The sequence below is a fragment of the Triturus cristatus genome, chromosome 6, assembly GCF_964204655.1.
Source record: "Triturus cristatus chromosome 6, aTriCri1.1, whole genome shotgun sequence".
Taxonomy (NCBI): Eukaryota; Metazoa; Chordata; class Amphibia; order Caudata; family Salamandridae; genus Triturus; species Triturus cristatus.
The window spans coordinates 1,302,883,353-1,302,899,786 of record NC_140589.1 but is presented as its reverse complement, the minus strand read 5'-3'; the positions used below and the strand labels follow the sequence as shown (position 1 = coordinate 1,302,899,786).

Genomic DNA, 16,434 nt, shown 5'->3' with positions numbered 1-16,434 from the left:
CTGTTCCCATGAGGTGCTAGGTCAAGACTGATTTACATATGGCTGGGTCCAAACTGGGGTGACGTAGTGAACAAAGGAACAATGGATTTAACCCATTTCTCTTGACTGGGAGAGAATGTTTGATGTATTCAGTATTCCATCAATCATTTGTTGCCGCAGCACACAATACAAGTCAAGACCACACTGTCAGAACATGACCCTTGACACTTGGAGCTGTGCTCCCCTTGACCCTCCAGCCCCTTGACCCTCCTACCTTAACCCTCTAGATCCCACTCCACACTGGATGGAGTGCCAGTTTTTAGGTCTTGCCTGGGCAGCGCTTGCGCTGTCTCTTCGAGACATGCTGTATTCAGGTTATGGTCATTAACCCCTTCAGCGCTGCGGGAATTCCCCCGCGGTGCTGAAGGGTTCGAGCGCGGGCGGGCCCATGACGGAACGGTTCCGTCATGAGCACAGCGAAACCGATGCTCATGATGGAACCGTTCCGTCATGGGCATGGAAGGGGTTAAGCTCCACCCATGTATTTTATTGACTCCTTGAGGTGTCTTTCGGAATTCTTTTATTTTATTGGTTTATTTTGGTGGTAGTCCCTCCTTCTTCCAGTTTAATACCTCCCTCTCGTCTGTAGTTACCTCCCATGAGGACAGCCCCAATTACATGTAACATTACTCTGTACGTTTTATTTACAGTTTCAAAGCACTCTTTTGTTAATCAGTTTTTCATTGTAGCTGGCGTTGCAGGCACAGCTACACACTTCCTCCAAGCCCGACTCATCAGATGCTTCCGAGGGGGCCTGTTCCATGCACTTCCCCGTCCCCCATTGGCACACATGCATTTGCATCTCAAGGTGTGGTGCACTTTCCACTTGTTTTCCTTTGTTAACATCGTGTAATATTGTTTAATAATATTTATTATAAGTTTCATTTACATTTTTTACATAGACATGTTTTTTATACAGTCCATGCCAAGACTAGAACCCGGTTCCCCAGGGCCAAACTCAGTAGCTCGGTTTGTTACGATGCAGGCACAATTACGCACCCCCTTACCCCCAACCCAGACTCATTAGATGCTTCAGAGGGCGCCCGTTCCTGCATTTCCCCCTCCTGCACTGGCACACACGGGATTTCAGCAGATGCGGGCGAGGTGCACTTCCTCCTCTCTCTTGTTTAATGGAGCTCTCATCATCGTCGTATTTGGGCGTGAACTCCACGGTTTGAGACTACTGGTGCAGCAGTGGTTTGGCGCATTACATATAATCACTCCAGTGCAAATAGAAACACAACAGTAGAAAAAAACATTTTAAACACTGAGAGCTCAAACTTTCACACATGCGAGACCTATTGCAAACATTCCAGCAGTTTTACATCGCAGCTTTTTTTTTTAATTATTAGTCAGACAGCATGTGCGATGGCCATGCTTTAAATAACAGACTCTCCCCGATTGGCAGCAAGTAATATAAGTAATATAGGTCGCTTCTCTGTGCAGCTTGCCTGCCTCCCGTAATTGTGAGAGTGCGGTGGGAGCCAGTGACGGCAGCTGGAGATGGGACGGAGGTCCCAGTGGTGCGGGCAAGTAGTCTGTAGACCGTATCTATTGCCAGAAGGCATTAATATATGAATTTTGATCTACTATCTACGTTCTGCTTTATTGCACAGTTGTTGAATAATTTAATATAAATCCCCACATGCATGCTGTTTCGCATATTTTCCTCAGCTACAGTTATTAATACATTTAATGTTCTTCATCCTGTTCGCTTTACATGGAAACCTCCTCACCCATGGCTTACAACGCTAATAACTCTAACTCACAAAAGTGCGAGACCTATTGCATTGAAAATGCTTGTTTCAAGAGTGGGAGCTGGCATCTACCAGACTATGCTGAGTGCACCTTGAGGTCTAAAATTGCACAACAGTGTCTGATGACTGCAGCATTAGTGGTATTCTTAGTTGTACAGATATTGAATTATGTACAAGAGACCATTCTTTGTTGGCTTTTTCATTAACCTTACTGTTAAAATTGTTCGCTTTCATCTCGCTTTCTTGAAGATAACTGACGGTGTTTCGACCCCTATGTCATTGTGAGAAGTGTACAACACCCAAGGTGAAGAACAAGAACTGTGGGTTACTCACATGGGACCCAGCTGGGCACCCGGCGTTGGTCAACTATCGTACAAGCTGCTGCACTTTGTGCAGTTCAGCCCCTCTGTCATCTCTCCTCTTGCCCTCGTTGGGTGCCCGCCTGGGTCTCATGTGAGTAACCCACAGTTCTTATTCTTCACCTTGGGTGATGTCCAATTCTCACGGTGTTAGAGTATCCATCCTAACCAGATGTCCCTATATCGTTAGGTCCTTAAGAGAACCCCCATCCACATAGGGGTCAAAACGCCGTCGACGAAAATAAAGTGAACCACTCCTACCACAGAATTTCTTGGAGAGTCGACTTTAAAAATCTAATGGAAACCATTTTTTGTACTCATCACACATTTGTATCGAATTGCTGTAGGTTCCATGTTCACTGGGGACACAATGCACCATTCATTTGAAGAACTGTTTTCTACTATATTTACATAAAAACTACTGTTATCCTCACCCTATATTGAGTTGTGTACGGTTCTTCTCCTTTTGACATCACTTTGACCCATTAATTCATAGAGATTGCTCATAATTATATCACATTTTGGTACACTCGTGGTGTCCACAGGAACCAGTGTTTCTGCGTTATAATACTTGTACCCTGGTTCCGTTGGGAGTAGGGTTCCCTTGTAAGATTTTTAAGCAGTGACAGTGGGCATTCCTGCTTTTTTGGGCATTCTCTCCTCCGCACATTTGGCTAAAAACTGTTTCGTCAATGATCTAGAAAATCTAGCAGAGAACGTGCCTGGATTTCTAAACAATTCACTTAGATCCAGTAGATTACAAGTCTTATATATGTATGTGATCCAAGGTATTTTGAAGCCCTTTTCCCATTTAAGACAGTACGCTATAATTAAACGATTCAGTGAGGTTTCATCTTTGGTCCAAATTTTCAAGCACAGCAAAAGTGGCTTCAACTTCAAAGTGTCGTGTAGGTACCCTAGTCCAATTTCAGAATGACATACATAGTGACTAGTAAACTTAGGGACAGCTAGCAGCCTTTTTATAAAAATCATTTTCCACCTTGCCCAGGTTGGCCGAGAAGCCCCACACACCAGCCCCCATTGGTGGCACCCGGACAGCACTTAACATTGGAGATTGTTACCAACTCTTTGATAGGCCTGCTACTCGTTCTGGCTGCAAACCCGAACACCACCTCTGTCCTCCTTGCTACTTTGGCCACCCTGGCAGCGAACTTTCAAAGTACCCTAGGTGACCCTATCGTAAAAAGATATTCCCTGGTAAGGTACGAAGAAACCTTGCAGATAATTATGCGGTTAACAATGCATTCCTTGCTTTACTCTCCTTGGTATCCAAACACCATTATATAAGTTGTTGTTGCTATCAAGAAGTTGTAGCTTCACTGCACCGCAGGGGCTGATGGGACTTACATCAAGCTCTAGGCAATTGCACACAAGGTTTTTTTCGAGTGACCAACATGTCGTGGAAAGTTCAGCATTTAATGTACTCTTGCACATCTATTAGCTCAAATCCGGGGTATAGGAATCAACAACACATAGTAATCTAAGGTGGCGGTGCTGTCGTGGTACCAGCCCCCCAGCCACCTGAAGGGTACTGTCGCCAAGAGCGAGACTCTTGGCCTAATCCGAAACAGCAAGAAGTACCGAAGCACACACAGGAGGTTCATATAATAATCATGTTTTATATAGCGCGAGCGCTTTACATAGCACCAGTTACGTTACATGAGGACACACAATCATTTCTTGTTAAGCACAGGGAAATTAACTGATTTGCACAGGATGCTTAGCGTCATTACCGAGACTCGAACCCAGGTCCCCAGATCCAAGGTCGAGCGCCCTAGCCGTTAGGCCAACTCCTCTCCCGTGTACTTCATAATGGTTCTTCTTCTTTTATGCCTAGTTTTATACTTTGTACACATCTCAAACCTTGACACACATAGAAAACGGAAGGTTTAATCAATGTACAGTTTTCTGTAACGAAAACTAATCGTATGTGTGGATAACAATGCTCGCAGTTGTTTACATTTCGACGGGGCCAGTGAATTCAAGGACTGTAAAATCTCAGCTGACCTCTGTTCTTCAAAGCAGGAATCTGTTTACCCCCCCCCCCCCCCCCCCCCCCTTCAGCGGGTTTCCTGACAGCTCCACCCTGGGAAGACATTAAAGAGTAGTGCGGGAGGGGGCGGGTGCTCTTTATTATTAGGGTGTCCTCCCCTCCCCCGCCCCGCTGTCACTAAATCGATTGCATGAGGAGACACACACCCCAACGGCTTGAGGGGCGGCTGGCCTGGCTCACAGCAACAAAGCGTGGGAGGCCCGCCCCATTGCCAGTAAGAGCTGAGGCCTCCGGACAACACCCCCCGGCTCTTCAAATCTATGTTGAGGTTCCTTCAGGCGTCCTTCCGTGAAGGCAATGGGCTCCCGCGATCAAAACCAGATAATCCGCTTTTGATGGGCCTGCAGGACATCTCTCACGCGCGCAATGTGTACAACGCAGACCCTCACAACTTTTTAACTCAGTTTGTGCAGGGGACACATCCGAGTATCGGGAGAAACGCGCGTCCCTTTCAGCAAATGATCATTTCAGGCTACATCGTATATGACTTGTAAAATGTTCAGCACCACAGTTCCTGCAAGTTAAAGGATGTCAATATTGCTATATACTTTACAACTCGCACCCTTACATGCCATATAGAACCCAGGCACATTTCTTTGTTGTCGCAGTTTTACATAGCGCGAACTCGACCCGAAGGTATTGGAGCGCTTTGCACGAGCACCAGTCGCCTTACACAATGACACATTCGTTTTTTGTGAGACACACGAGATTAAAGTGATCTGCCCAGAATCACAGGAAGCTGAGCCGACGCCGAGACTCGAACCTGGTTCCCCAACTCCAAAGTCGGCAACTCACAACCTCTACAATGACAAGAGTAACCCTGGCCTCGATTTTATGGGAAAATGGCAAGAAAAATGAACGCGGGCGCTCGACGAGCAGATTGTGGCTGAGGGAATTAGGCAGAAACAACAGAATGGATGCACGTCCCCAGCCCAGTCAATGAGCCGCTGTTGAGCCCTGGGAAAAACTCGCAGGCTCACGGCTGGTGACTCGCAGGAATGCGCAGCCCCATAAACACCGCTGGGTTTGGTTCCCGATTGCAAACCCACTCCCTCCCCCGGGGCCTGGCCTCTTAATATGTAATCCTCGGGCAGACCTGCGCATGCAGAGGGCACCTGCAGCCCGGAGCCCACACTCAAGATGGATGGGCCTGGCCCCGTCCTCGTGCAGGCGGCCCATGTGTGTGGCACTGCATGATCTGGGACAGCACAGGCGAGTGAGATTGCTTGTCTCTCCTTGTCATCGCCACTCACACCACAAGCTAGAATCACCGGAGCTTAAAGGGCGGAACGCACCACAGGAGCAAGACTTTATTTTTAAGACACTGGGAACTTGTAAAATACTGAAAATCGTACAGACCACAAGAACAGTTTGCAAAAGGTGCCCCGTTCCATCCCAGCTAGGCATGTGAAGGGAGAAGTGAGAAAAGCAAATAACTAGGGACTTTAGTTCAACACACAGGCACACTGAACATTAAAAAACATTATGCCTGACATCTAAAGTTGTGCCGTGCACCGCATCCTGCAGCTTGTAGTTTTGCACTTCACATGATAAAGTACAACAAATATAACAATGAAACAAACAAGGATGTGTCTACCACCCCCCGACTTAGGGCACCGTGAGATCTACGCAGCCTGTAGGGTCTGAAATGCATATGGTTAACAGAGTAGGATCACAATACAAGATTCGTCTTTATACGCTACCCTCTCCCCCCTCTACCTGTCGGTGCTGAGCCCCGGCACTGTTGGAACCCGATCCCCCGCCTCATGAATTATTTCCCGGCTCTCTGCGCCTACCTGCTGCCGGCGGCTTTGTCCCGCACTTTCGCCGGAGCCCCCGCACACCCAGCCGGGGAAGGGCCCTCTGTCCCTCGCTAGGCTCGGGAACCAGCAGCTGCTTCCAGAGGCTGCGGAGGGAGCGCCGATCCACGCCTCTCACTCCCAAATCGGTAAAAACAGAAAGGCAACAAAAAGTAACTTTGTATCTAGTAGCCCTGCCAGGGATCGTGAACGGAGGAAGCAATCCGATGGGACTGTGCAGGGCTGGCGCTCCGGGCGTGCTCTGTCCCACCCCCTCCTGCTGAGCAAACTTTGCACAGATCTGCGGCAGCAACTGGTCCCTGTCCTCTCCCGCCCTCTCCAGCCGCTGCCCTCCGACCCCAAGGCGGCCCTTCCCCCTGTCAGTGTGCCCCCGCCTCGGCTGTGCTGCTGCTCCGCCTCCCCCGGCAGCGGCGGGCTCACAACCCTCCCAGCCTGGGAAAACGTGGCACGGTCACCTGACGGCTGCCCGCCCCGCCCCGGGAGTGACAGCGGAGGCTCGCCCTGCCGCCACCGGGCACGGGAGAAGCTTCACTCGGGCTCCCGGGCCGGCCGGGAGGGCCGAACCGAGGCGCTCACGTCAGCCCGTGCCCCGGGGGCGCCGGTGTCCCACGCTTCCCAGCGCGGAGGCTAAAGTTAGGCACAGGGACGGTACAGTCCCACAGGGGACAGGTGCCAGCTGCAATGCTCGGAGGAGAAACGACAATACAAATAGGAGTACATAAAAAACAACTTCAACATTTGAGCAGCTGCAGACTCGCCTAATGCTGCAGCCAAGGGTAGATCTCCGCAAACATCACACGTTACGGTATTCACACGAGATCACTGCTACTTACAAAATAAAATAATAATACAAAAGTAAAATAAACAAGTATTACCAAAACTAGTAGACATGCGTTTTGAGTCCTGACTGAAATAATTTAAAGGCTGCAACGCTGGAGGGGGTGAGGGGGTGGGGGGGGGGGGGGGGGGTTATGAGGGGGGTGAGGGGGGTATTTGGAAAATTCAATAGGTTTGGGTTTAATGTGCCAACGCAAGGAACAGACATTCACTAATCTTTGCTTGCGTTGGATGCACAAATCCTGCCCTGGATTTTCCAAGGCTTTGAAAGAAATAGAGGATTGCTTTCTTTGTGGAATGTATACGGGAGATGGAGAATGACCAGATTACTTTTAATTGTACATATATAGCGTTTACTACCCCAGACGAGGTGTTGAAGCGCTTTACAGCAAGTAGAACGCCACTCCGGAACCCAAGGATAGCGGTTATTCTAGTGATTATTGTGATTAGTCACATGCTCTCAAGAAAAAATGACACGCATGGACTCCAGTTATTAGTGATTGATTACCAGTTAGGTGAGATCATTAGTGGGGCTGGGTGGTTTCAGGGAAATGGTGGTGGGATAGATAGGCTGGCGGAGATTAGGCGATATTAAAATACAGGGATTGGGTTTTAAAGAGGAGGGATTATGATCTATGAAATGAGGTATCCGCCAATTGCAGAATTACAATAAGAAGGATTTAGGCAGACAGGCATGAGAGTGAGAGGAGGCTATACTGTGAAATGCAAGGTATGCAGAGGACGGAAGAAGCGGGTCACTCTGGAAAAAGAAAGGAGAGGAATTAAGTGGAAGTCTATATTATTTATTAATGCAGTTTTTTAGAAGTACAGTGTGAGGAGGCTTTCTGAGGTAGCAAGCAGTTGGAGGATGTAAGCTGTAGAAGGAAACAACCTTATATATAGAGCTCCATACCGAGGCAGACAACTTAAGCCTGCGGTTTCGAAGCCTACACAAAACTTAAACATTAAGAACCTGAACTTGCTGTGTGCCAAGCCTAGAGCACCGATTTTAAACATAGTCTGGAGTATCTCGGCCTTGGTACAGGGTCTGCGTTCTGCAAGGCTGGAATGGCCGTACTGGGAATCAGGCGTTTCCTCAGACGGATGCAAGGGTGGGTACCTGCTTTTGTTGCTGCGGGTTGGTTTTGAAGAAGTGCAGCAGCTTTAACAGCACTGCAGAGTTCCTTGTATATCCAACAGTTTTCAGGCAACAATAAAAGTACAAAGATAACTCTGGTGATTAATGTACCTGCTGGAGAGAGATCGTAGTTTTGCCTAGTGGCAGTTATATCTCATTTAAGGTAACACAGAGGTTTGAGAGGGGGGGTGTTTATGTGTGGCCAACAGTGCCAATCGCAGTGCCAAGACGGGACAGGCTGGTCCCTTCTATCTGTATAACTTGAAAAGTTACTGGGTTCATTTACTTGACGTACAGCTTAATGGATTTTATAGTTGGATGTCACAAGAAGATTGGACATCCTTAGATATTATTGGTGTAGATAACTGATTGGTCTGAAATTATTTACCCACGCGGTGATCCCGGTGGGTTTGGAAGTGGCGTTGTTTTTAGACAGATTGTGATCACCAAACTTCATAACTCGGACTACAAGTGGTGTTTCCTACACATTCTTTGATATTTAAATTATATGTGCCCTGAAGAAGTCAATTTTTATGAACGAAACATGTTGGCTGTCTTCCCTGTAAACGTATGATGTTCTTAAAGGCCTCAAAATAAGAAAAGAAAGTGAAGAACTGGACACATTTGGAATTTGAATGAGCATTCTTTAATAACAAGAAGTTATTGCTGGTGGTGTGCCTCTAGTCTGTATAAACAGAGGGTTAATATGAGTGCTGCAAAGAGCGTGGACTATGCAGATTACAGAACAGTTTTATGTGCATAGTTCAGTGGGCTAATGCTTTAGTCACGGAGATACTTTTGTTACTGTGCAGTTCATAAATTACAATCGTAATCTAGGTTGGAAAGTAATTTTTTTTGGACCAGTCGTTCATTATCCTAATTTTGCTAAAAAATACCCTGTTTTGGTAGGAATTAATTCCTAATAATAAAGTCAACCCCAACCACCATGTTAAGTTCTGAGTTTGTGCTTCCCCAGACCAGTCACTCTTAAAAAATTGTACATGTAAGCGAAGCAGCATGATGGAGGTCTATGGGTTCCATTTGAACCCCTCTGGCCTGTTCCTGTGCCCAAGATGAGATGATGTTGCTTCCCAGATAGTGGAAGTGTATCAGGAGAGATGCAGGAGGGAGGATACCTGGACAGCGGAGTGAGGACAACGGAGACAAGGCTCCTACAGAAATTCAACTAGGTGCTTTTGCTGAGAGGGGCTGCTGATTATTCTTCCTGTAGCGCTGCCACTTGGTGAATGGTGGAGTTGAGGGGTTGCAGTTTCTGTTGTTCAGAGTGAGAAGGATCTTTTAGGTACAACCACCCTTTTGTCTCCTTTCTGTTCACTGTCTTCAAGGCTGTTCATAGCCAAGTGCAGATAGTTCACACATCTTTGTGCCTCTCTTGTGGGTGCTGCAGGTCGGAGATTACTTAGCAGTAATTTTCAATAATCTTCATAGAACTCGTATTCTTCGTTTTCATTCCCACATGAGGTGAATCCTAACTCAAAAGAAAGGAAAAAGACAGGACTGCTGAAGCAGAAACCCTGCTCACCAGTGCTTAATTTGTGTAAGAATAGGTGCTGCGCCCATGTCTCTGCTCAGAAGTTGAGGCGGTCCTATTAAACATTGGCACGTCGAGTACCAAGGCTGTATAGTCTTGAATCCACCTCATGTCTTTTTAATTCGCTATGAAACCCTCCCTGCCCCTCTATCCACTACTTCTCTCTCCCTTTGTGACATTTTTCATCTTTCTCTTCCTCTGTGTTTGTTTTCCCTCTCTTGAACTCGGTCAATGTCGGGTGAAGAAAAATAAGTGCCGGTCCTGAAAAATGAGTGTCAGTGGGCCATGCAGGCAACCACAAGCTCAAATTAAGATGTACCACCACACCTGCTGAGCACTATAAAAGCAGATAGCATTCCCAGCTCTTTCTGTATTCCTAAGTCTCATCAAAGGTCCAGAAACCCAAGAGGGGCGTAAAGACTGTGATGAGGGCGAGTTGGACCTAAAGTAATTAAGATTACCGGTAAGTAATCCGGCGATTAAATCTACGTTCCTCATCCCAGTCATTACTACATGAGGTATATCAAAGCCATAAGGGCCTTTGATGCCAATAAATCATAACTCCTGCAATGCAACACCCAAATAGCTTCATGCACGCAAAGTACGTGAAAAAAGAAATCCCACAGCAACATAAGTAGAAATCTCTGAGGTTCACAAAGCAGCATACTTATAAAGGTGCAGAAAGCAAGACCCCAGATCCAAAGTTTTTATTCATATTACCAATATTCTGAATACGAGTGTTCACATCTGAATATTGATCCCAGAATACAGATTGGACACAATATTGTGGACAAAGTACTGACAAAAAATATCAACACATAAGTATTTCTATATTTTCTATACCTAACTCCACATGTATGTACCTACGTGGCACATATATCTTCAAGGTATATGGCCATGGAGTTTGGAATAGTAATTCTATACTTCCCTATATGCACTTACTTTTTGATATTTTGTCCCTTGAGATTCTTGTACCACGATATCCTGGCGTTCAGTATTCAGCAGTACAGCAGTAAAATCCTGAATACGATAATGTCTAATGAATGTACGGTTGAAGCCCAAGGTTCGGTCCTACATATTTCACTCAAAGGAACTATAGAGCAGTGATTGTGGAAAATGAAAGATCCCTAAGCAGTTTGTGAAGCCTGCCCTTTCTTCTGAAAGAAAAAATGTGTCGCAGTTTAGCCTGACTTTTGCACCAATAAAAATGTGGTCTCTTGATGGTATCAAGTAGCACCATGGAAGATGTACGAGAAAATCATTCCAGGTCTGAGTTGATTTTGTGATCTATATCAACACTGCAGTGATGGAGAGCTAAATATTTAAAGAGGTCCTACACCCATGCTCCTGCTAGAATGCCATATCAAACTTATCAGTGGGAGTAGTTCCTCGTAAGTGGGAGAGTCCATAGACAGGTGAAATTGAAAAGCCGACCTTTGGGATCCAGGGGATCCACAAGGTCAGACCTTAATCAGAGGCGTAGCTAGAGCTTGTGGCGCCCGGGGCTGTCCCTCAGATTGCCACCCCTGGGGGGGGGGTTGCTGGGGAAAAAGGACGGCGAGCACTTGAAAGAGGACCGAGAGACACATAGTATCGCCGCTAATAGTTACCTCAATCATGCAAGTTACATGCACATACATGACACGGCCCAAGGCTACACAGTTGAATACACCGGCGACTGGCAGTGACTGGCAGTACAAAAGAGAACACACAGACTGCATGATCTATCTGGGGACTCAGAAAAACCGCATGTGAAATCCATCAGAGAGCTGCGTGAACAATTACCTGGTAATCCCCTCAGCACAATGCAAACATGCACATACATGACACTGTTCAGGGATCCATCATCTACAGCTGACATTAAATGACCATTCATCATGGTCCCCCCATTAAAGCAGTGCACTTTGTGATCTGCATGGTACATGTTCTTTGCAGCAGGCACATTAACCCTCTGTGCTACCTTTCCAGGAGTCAACCCTTCCACTAGACAAAACTCAGATCTCTCTCTAGGAAGAACATTAATCATCGAAGTTATCATGACATTTTTATTGTTTCTGAAAATTGCTGGAGGCCAGGAAGGAGGCAGCAAGTTTTTTAAAAACCATAATATACTTGCAAACACTACGCACCCACCCGAAATAGGTACCCAGTGCGGTCACACCGTTCGCACCGCCCTAACCTGCTCAAGGTTCATGTGACCTCAGTGACAGAGTCACAGTGACTGGATCACTGTTGCTCTAGGGTGTGCTGCTTCGTAGGCCTGCTCGCAAGACTGGAGCTGAACTTCAGTATGGATTGTGGTTGACAGGCCTTCAAGGTTAACTCACAATTGACACCACTAGGGTACATCTGCTTGTGCTAAGACATCAAGCCTTCTAAGGTCTAGTGGGGCCTTGTAAGGTCTAGCATGGGAATATGCTCCCTCAGTAGAGTGGTCTGGTGAACTGGTCATGAAGGCTGAACCCAGTTCCCCAGTTCCAAATTCGACAGCTCTGGCCATAGTGCCACATCCTCTCCCTGACTGAACACCATACTGCCCCACTGAGAGAAACTCGCACTGCCTTTAGCTACAACCTAATTGTGCCCGCTATAAACACTTGGATGTGGCTCAATTCAAATTATGCACTTGATAAGAGTAATATGCTGCCTAAAAAAAAAAAGTAAAAGCAAACACTCATAGGGAATGCAAGATTAAGTAAAGCATGTGAAATGTAAGCATAAACAACATGGTTACCTTAACGATCTCTCACTCACTATTCAGAAATCAGCGAGTGGTTTTACCTGAAATGTTAAGGACATGACTACAGGGCCCTAAAGGGAACCGTTTCAAAGTCCATTGCTTATATCCTTACAAAGCGTAAGCAGTATGATTTAAAAAGACCACATTCATAAACACAGAGCCATGGTACACATTTTGTTTTCCAATCCACCCATCAACCAGGTATTGCAGTACCTCCAGGAATGATGCACTTCCCCACCTGGGGACAACAATGCTGTTCAAAGAAAGACGAGAAAACAAAAGTAGCGCTTCACTGCAAAATCTGTAAAGTGAGGCTGATGTGTTTGGATGTGAATAAAGCCAATCTGGCCACTTTGCAACCCCTCTGTCTTGCTTTATTTAGTGATGTATTAATTTGTCATATTTAAAACCTTCTATTTCTCTCCATCCGGCTGCACTTTGGAATAGAAAAATGTCAGAAAAAGGGCATTTCCCGCAGTAGTGTTTTTCTTTTTTGGATCCATTTCACAGGGAAGCAACTAAATGAAAGAAGGAAAGAGGTTGTGAACCGTTTCTTCAAGTTACGGTTTTCAGTAAGCGAGGAGCAAGACAGAAAGAGAGGGAATAATAGGAAGAGAGGGGGGGACAGCTGCCAGCACAAAAAAGAAGAGGACATTGCCGCAGTCCTGTTCTTTCTCTGCCCATCACCGAACGTCCACGAAAGCAAGCCGAGCCTTATCTGAATGCCTTTGTCGCCCCCAAAATAGTGCCGCCTGGGGCGGACCGCCCCCCCCCTAGCTACGCCACTGATCTTAATGCCCTCACACACCTGGTGGGGTGTCTTGCTTCATCATTGGGCACTCCTCATCAAGCCGAAGCTGCAATGCCTGACGGATCTGGGGGCTCTTAATCGCAGATCTTTTGATCTGTCGCAGCCGTTAGATGAGTGCATGAGAGGGACTTGTGTAAAGAATATGGTGGTGATAAGGGTGTGGATAAAATAGCCTAAGGTAACCTAAGGAGAGTTTTATGGGGTACAGGTAACCAACAGATCAAAAGATCTTGGATAAAGTGCCCCCAGGCCCATCAGGCATTGCAGCGCCAGCTTCGTGAGGAGCGCCCAATGATGAAGCATGACAACCCACCAGGTGTTTGAGGGCATTAAGATCTGACCTTGCAGGTCCCCTGGATCCCGGTGGTCGGCTTTTCAATTCCATCTGTCTGTGGACTCTCCCACTTACGAGGAACTACTCCCCCTGATAAGGTTGAATTTGAGATCTCCAGTAAATGAAGTAAACTCATCTCTGATGCAGCATGAATCAACCAATCATCAAGGTATGGGAAGACTGGGATTTCCTGTAGAATATATAGCACTCCGAGCAACAACCATCATCGTGAATACCATGGGGCCTGATTTCAGTTCGAAGGAGAGGACTGGACACTCCCAGTGATAGTTTTGTAAGCAAAGCCTTATGCACTTTTAATATCCATGAGCTGTAGAAATATAGCTATAGGTAGCCTTCAAGTCTATCATACACATGAAGTGTCCTGCTGGGATTAAAAGTATAATCCTTTGTAGAGTTTCCACCTCGAAGGGGATATCCTTCACAAACCCGTTCAACCTCTTAAAGTCTATTACTACTCGATAGCTCCCTTTAGCTTTGGGTGCCAGTAACCCAATTGAGTACACTCCATGACATTTTTCAGACTTCGGAACTGTAATGATTGCTACTTTGAAAATCAATGCTTGTGCTCCTTTTTTCTAAGCTTTAATCTTTCCAGGATTATTTAGATAGAGCATAGCTAGGATCTCAGATTCAAGAGGAGTGGAGTTGAACTCTATCCTGTACCGTTCGAGGACAATATCCGGTTCCCACTGGTCTGAAGAAGACAACTCCCACTTGATCAGGAAGCAATGGATTCTTTGACCCACCCGAGAGTTTTGGCCATCGTCTTCCTACCAACTGGAGTAGTCAGGAACAAGAATCTTTTCTTTCTTCTGATACCGTTCAGAAGGACTGTTGTGAAACTTTGAAAACAAACCAGCATCTTGCTGCTTTCTTGATAGTTGCCTGGATGAAGATGTTGCTGTGTTGATAGAAGACCCAGACAATTTGGGTTGATGTCTTCTAAACTAAAGCAAATGCTTCCAATCTTCAAACCTTTTGTGAAGTCTCTCCTCCAATTCAGTGCCACAGAGACATACAGCTTCAAAAAGCATCTTTAGCATGGCTGGCCTTTGAGCTGAACCCGTCTTCCAATCATTAAGAAAAAAGTTTACTTGTGCAGCAATAGAAGCTCCACATGATAAAGTTTATGTGCTGACAACATCAAAGGAACTGTCATACAATAGTTTTACTTGTTATTCCAGTCCTTCTAACAAATCTCTACATTTCTTATCATCTTGTACTGATTTTAAAAGAGCTTTAAAGTCAGAAATTATGGGTTCTATTCGCAAGCAAATTCACACCAAGCCGCCCTACATAGTAGCTGCATTGTAAAGTTATTTGTGCACTCAAGCTGAACCGTTTTTTCCAAAAGTTTTTCTGTTTTCAGTCCGGATGTTTTGCCATTCCTCAATTGCCGCCGCATTATTGTCGTAGGTTTGGTCCTATACTCTCATTCTATGTAGGGCTGCTTAGTATGAATTTGTTTGACAATGTAGAATAACATTACAGGATGGCTTGACAAGGTTTGTCTAAGCAAATTAAAATATGGCGTTTGAACCGTTTTGAATATGGGTATCCACTTATAGTCTAATATATTATGTTTATGACTAATGTCATACAACTATATAGTATGACTTCCATGTAATATACCAGTGACAACAATTGTGTTTTTCAATTGGCGTTTAAAGCTTCGGCGCACTCATTTTCTGAACTAACTTTTCTTTGCCTCCTTTGAACAGGGTTATGACCACTACAAGATAGCCGACGCGTATTTCCGGTTTCTGATCTATTTGTTTTAACTCACAGGTGGGGTCGATCTGGATTAACCTCTTGTGAGTATTTTATTGGCGTTGCCGGATCCACCTACATTTGTCTTGTAGTACAGACGTTGGATGTTATGGAGTTGTCTTGCATAGAATACATGTTGGTAAGCGATGGGGCACTATGGTTTTAACTGGGAAACAATATTTCGAGCATCAGCTTTAATAACATTCCTGCCAGGGCTTTAAGTTGGCCGGGTCTCACCGGGTCTGAGCACCGGCAGTTTTTTTAAGGAGGCCTCGAAACGGGTCTCTATCGGGCTCTGTTTTGTGCCCTGGCACAGACGGTCCGTTTTTTACGAGCGTTATGGGGGAAGGGAAATCTTTTAAAGAGAGTCATTTTCTCTCTGGATTTCCCTTCTCTTTGCAACTCGTGAGCAGCAACATTGTCGTGGTGTCACCAGAGCTGTAAGTGGAAGCTTTTCAATATTATATACAAGCCATAGTTGCTGCTTATTTATCTTTTGCAAGTAACAACCATTGACAAAGCCAATAGTCGTGACATGTATCATATATCTGGATGCAATGACAGAAACAGCGAAATACAAGTCGGGCGGCACACTATGCTAAGCACAAATGTTTAGCTTACGTGTTTTTAAGCCACACCCTTAATTACATTGGCCACGCCCCCTCGAGAGACCCCCCCCCAGTTTTTTCATCCCACTTAAAGCCCTGATGCCTCTATAAGCTTTGGGCTAGTTTATCAGTGTTGCATCTGGTGGCTTACTTGCAGGGCTCGAGTCGGGGTACCACGCGGGTGGACGGCGTCCCCCCACTTATTTTACCAGGTTTTAACGGGTGGATGCCGTCCCCCCTGCCCAAAAGCTGGACTTCACTCTTTGGCATCATTGCGGGGCCCGTTGCCAAGAACAGCACAAACATGACCAACAATGTAATGCCGGACGATTTGTTTTCGCCAGTCGCGAAAGCAAACTGTCACCAAGGAAGCCGTTCCACAAACGGCAAGATCTCCTGACATACTGCAGAGCTCGAACGAGCAGCTACACGAAGAAGTATTGGGCCTGACATCTGAGAAACACTCCCACTGCGGGGGGATTAAACGCAGCCTCCGCGAGGTAGGGTGCAGACCACCTTTCATCTAAAGGCATATGAATACCCATGAGATTCCTGTTGTGACGTCACTTCCGGT

General features: G+C 46.0%; 1 protein-coding gene across 3 annotated transcripts in view; it reads right to left on the bottom strand.

Moving 5' to 3' along the window:
• The window catches only part of UTRN (utrophin), a 1,396,454-nt gene extending 1,390,022 nt beyond the window's left edge, over positions 1 to 6,432 (bottom strand). For all 3 annotated transcript variants that reach the window (XM_085612275.1, XM_085612279.1, XM_085612276.1), the window contains exon 1: positions 6,026 to 6,432. The gene's annotated coding sequence lies outside the window, so the exon portion shown is untranslated. The remainder of the gene's footprint in view (positions 1 to 6,025) is intronic.
• Between the last annotated feature and the right edge of the window lie 10,002 nt (positions 6,433 to 16,434).